Raw genomic sequence first — 5,244 nt, 5'->3', positions numbered from 1 at the left:
GGGGGGGGGTGGAGTTTGAAGCCTCACTCTAGATTCATGCCAAAGACTGCCTCCTCCAGTCTGTTCCAGCTCTAACTGGGTGCCTGGGGAACTGTATATGGGAAGATGGAATTCCACCATTCCCTTGCAGGCCACTGACTGCAGAACTGGCATGCTTTAACCATGATAGCCTGAAGGACTGCTATACTTACATAGATCTTTGACCTTGGCCTTTTGACTGAAATCTGTGACCTAATCCTTTTGTTCTAAAGAGGTGTAAACATCTGTAGACATGTACAAGAGAATGTGAACATTTTCAAAATATATAGAAAGTTGGTTTATACCCACCTTTTAAAAATTACAGCACATACAAGGTACGTGCTGCTGCTTCTAATTTAGGGCTAACACACAATAATAAATCCACGCAGAAGTGAAGATGTAGGGGGAAAAAAAATCCTACTCTTATTTTTATCCTGTACTTAAAATCAAAAGGACTTCTCATCTCCCTACCCACTGTGACAGAATAATGTTTCAAAAAAGGATCCGATTTAGGGCTGTATCTGTACACACACACTCCTTCTTGTTTGATGATCATCCTAAGAAAATGGCACATAAATAAGATGTTTTCTGATTCAGCCCTCACTCCTTTTCCTCACCTTGCTGTCTTATGACAAAAGTGATTATTTGGTTTTCCATTTTTCATGCTACCCTTCTTTACTGCTCATTTCTTTCACATGATATTCATGGTTCTCTAGCTAGTGAGTGAGAAGAATGGGAAACAAAGTCACATAAAGAATGTAAACACTGTCTAATGTTTCTCAACCAGGGTGTTATTAGATTTAAAGCACCCCTCAGAAAAGTGAGTTCTTAGCTTTCACTTTTTTTTTTTGACATCAAGAAAAATAGAGGAATTTTATGACAAATGACAAAATGTGCACATATTAGATCCTTTCAAGGGTACTGTGGTGCTGTACAATGTTAGCATTGTTGTGCAAACATGATTCACAAGATAAACCCAGAAATTTCATATAGGAATTCATGGTTTTAAAAACTTTCTGGCCTGTTGGGATCTTGCTGAGTTCCTTGCAAGAGAAGAATTGCTCTTTTTATTGTGGCCAATAAACAAGGGAAACCTAAAGTAGCTTTTTCCAAGAGGTGCCTTGAATCTAAAAAAGTTGAGAACCATAGCATTGGACCTACAGCATTAGCTGCTAAACAACTACCAAAACCCAGTGGGGACATTTATATTGTATTCTTTCTTCCAAAACTTCCGGTGACAAGATATGCAGGATCAAACTTTACTGTTACATGCTCATTGTCTTTTTCATTTGTACTTTTAAAAAGAGAGAGTTTCATAAGCACAAGAGAGTTCAGGCCCACCTACTCATCAGAAATCAGTGGAAGATGGGTGCCTTGCTTCTGTTTGTACCTTTGAAAAAAATCTCCTTATGCATAAATCAAAAGATAGGACTGATTCACTAGTGTGCTCCAATGGCTTTGTGCTGCTCTAGCAATGGGAAAGAACAGGAAGCTCAGCTCAATTGTCTGACTAAGTCAAGCCTATGGGTGTACTGTATCAAAGGGGTGAGAAGCAACCAGTGCATAACAGTGGATATAGTGCAGAACATCTTATAATATTCTTGTCCTTATGTGAGGTGTGATTCATGATATGTTTGAAATGTAAAATAAAATGTTTATCCATTAAATATGAAATGAAAGTTATACCACTGTTTCAGTATGACCTGGTGATGATAGTCAGAAGTTGTTATTTGCCGAATGCAAATCCAAATAAACTAACTCAAACTAGCAATTCTCAAACTGCCTTAGGCTGTATATTACTTTCTAAGTTTGTTATATTAACACGTACCATCATGATTCCATGTTATGGATAATAAAAAGGTAACACTAGGTCATCTATACCACACTATTCTTTCCAACATGCTAAAAAAAACCCCAAAAAACCACACTGTAGGCTTGGGGCTCCTATAGACATGTAGGGAGCTACATCTGACATGCTGGAAATCCAGCATGCTGGAGCAGATCTGATGGAGTCTGCTGGAGCACAGAAATAAACCTGCTCCAGCAGGCTCCTGCGTCACATGCATCAGTGTAGCTATGGTGAAAAATGGTGGTGGGGTGCTTTGAACTAAAGCTCACTCAACGTGGGGGACGCTGATACACGTGACACTCGGGTGTTTTTAATTAGTGTGGCTTGCTAATTAAAGCACCCCCACTTCCTGCATTTCCATGTAAAAATGTCCTTGATGGTCATTTTATTTATATTTCTCCTCTTGTGTCTTCTGCTTTTCCATTTAATCATTTTGCATGCCCTCTAGATATTTGCTGCATAATCCATAAGTAGTTTGAGAAACATTAACTCAAGAGTCTCAGACTGGGTATTTTGCACAGGTACACTAACTATAATTAAATCTAAGTACTTCCTCCTCTACTTAAACACTGTCCACTAACTGGATCTGTGTTTGCTACAAATTCTTTAATTTTGCTTGGTTAGATTCTCCTTTGCTGGCATTGGGAGTAAAGTAGCCTTAGTATCTCCTGTGTAGTATTATGTTCCCAGGCTGGCCATAGAACATTATTACAAAGATTCTCTTATATAAAGATCATGTGTGCATGAAGAAAGAGATTAATACCTGAAACATATATCACAATATTCATTCATATTACACAGAATAGCCCAGCAACTTAATTTTTTACATAAACATTCTCATGAACAGGATTTTAATGTATAGGATCATGCTACTCACAAATTTATGATTTATCTTCCAGATTTAAGCAATCAAATACATTCTAAAGAGGCTGTATCAGAGAGCAAAAAAACCCACATTTGTGCCAGAAGTGGTTCACTCATATTTCTTGGGCAGATGTATGCAAATTAAGTGAACTGCTAAAAGGAACAGAAGATCACTCATTTTTCATGGAAGTGCCTGCAGTCCTTCACTGGTTCCATAAAAATTGAAATAAGTAGATAAAAATAGTCCCTCAGATATAATGGCACTTGCTCATAATATTAAACATAATTCTAATGGTTATTCAACTATGTTTATTTGGCCATCTTTAAACATCAGCCCGAAACAGAAAACAGGACTTTTCAAATGAATAAGTTACTCAAATGGCAAGGTTTCTGCACAACCGGGCCTACAAACAATAACTTTGCAGCTTTTTCATTTCAGAAGGAAAGATTGTGTTAATCAGTCTACTGCCATGAGAAAAAATGGGCTAGAAGGGCCCTCAGAGGTCATCTAGTCAAACAGTCTGCTCAGAGCAGGAATATTCCCAGACCAATGCTTGTACAACTCACATTTAAAAACATCGAAAGATGCAGATTCCACAACCTCTCGGTCATCCATCCCAGTGTTCAACTGTCCTCAGAGTGAGAAAATTCTTCCTAGTGTCTAGCGTAACTTGCCCTTGTTGCTGAACACTTGAGTCTTTCACCAATTCACTCAAGTGTCTCATTCTGCAAGCCACAAAAACAAGGGCTCCACAGAAAAGAGGTGGTCTTGATGACTGTTGGCTTAAAATGAATATTCAATAATGCAGAGCCCATTTGCTGGAAAGCATGTATGTTTTAAAATAATACAGATAAATATTCAAATAATATCTTAACATTTGGGTAACAGGGATCTGATTTGCTTGCCATTGTGTGGATGAGAAGAGAAGGAAAGAAATAAACAGGCTCTTGACCTTCTGAAGCACAAAGAACAAATACAGCATGGGGACCACTCACACCATTGATGCCTAGTAGAAAGAGAAACTGACAGGAGAGAATATTGATCTGAGAATGGCAGTTGGGGCCACTTTTCTCACAGTGTGTACTTTTAAGCAATTTCCCCCCCAACAGAAACCTGTTTAAATGTTGCATGAATAATGCATACTATCATTAATGAATTAGGACCTGAAAGTAGGGAGAATTTGCCTTGCTGTTTTCAGCACTTTGGTTCTTTTACTAGTCTCTAAGGGCGTGAGATAGCTTAATAGGTTATTTCAGCTGAACGCCTTACTTTTTAAATCATACAGTAAAGTTAGTCATTAGTGGAAACAAGCAGTATAAAATAGCAGCTAAGTCAAGAATGTTTAATAGCTAAATTCTTCCCCTGCATGTATGAGTGAGGTTCCCAGTAAAGCCAATGAGAACTGGACAGAACAAAATAGCACATTCTTCCATAGTTGGGAGTACCATAAGGTTGTGAAACTAATGTGGTTTTGCTGCTCAAGAGATAGCAGGATGTATGCTTAGTCCAGAGCCTCAGGTGAATTTGACACTGCTCTTCTGGAAGTCCTATAAGCATGATCTTGTGGGTGCCAACATGGGTAAAAAGAGATAGGTCAGGCTAAGGGCAAGGTGGAAACAAGAATTATGAATCTACCGACACATGGATTCATCCCATCAACATCATGAAGTCTCTAATTTATGACTAAAGTAGGAAGGGCAAAGATTCCTCTCCTCTACACTTCCTGTGAATTTCTCTAGTGGTTATCCAGATATTCAGACCAAGTGTTGGCGTATACATTATAGCCCAGGATCTTCCAACGATAAGAAATAGACTAAACTGTTTAGACTGAGTCTATTCTATTCTTCCAACTATATTTAAGATGGGCTGTAGATGAGATTCAGTACTGACAGCCACTTCCAGCTAAATTTAGTAAGCCAGCTAAGATGGGTTCTTCTAGCCTGGTTGTCACAAGTATATTTAAAACTACATAGAATTTCCGAGTGAGACTGTGTGATTTCTTACAAACAAATACCTGGCTATTGGGAAAAATATATTTGAACACAATTAATGAGACTACATTTATAAAGCAGGAGATGTTAGCTCTACTTACATCTGCTTTCTTATCTCCCCAAATGTGCCTCTCTCCTTCACTTATCTCTAGCTGCCTCCTTGACAGCTCTCTGTAGATATCAAGATAACAGTCAAACTGACCATTTTGACACACATTTATCTTCTTGCTAAAATTCCTCTCAGTCAAAATTTCATCATCTTTCAATACCTTTATCTGCAATAGTTAACAACTCTACTCTTGTTCTCATTTGCTTCTTTATGCCCTCCAGCATGGAGGATGCTCCTAAATTTGACAGGTTATTCCTTGCCAAGGTCTCCCAATTCTATCCCTGCTACCAAACCCCATAACCTAAGAAGATCATTGCAGCCTAGATTTCTTAAATTGATTCACACTCCTTAATGTCTTCCCAGGCCACTCCTCTAATTCCCTCCTCCAAACATTGTCAACCCAAGCATTTTT

Source organism: Gavialis gangeticus, unplaced genomic scaffold (assembly GCF_001723915.1).
Source record: "Gavialis gangeticus isolate Ggan-Ray unplaced genomic scaffold, GavGan_comp1, whole genome shotgun sequence".
Classification (NCBI taxonomy): Eukaryota; Metazoa; Chordata; order Crocodylia; family Gavialidae; genus Gavialis; species Gavialis gangeticus.
Note: the sequence above shows the minus strand (reverse complement) of the source record.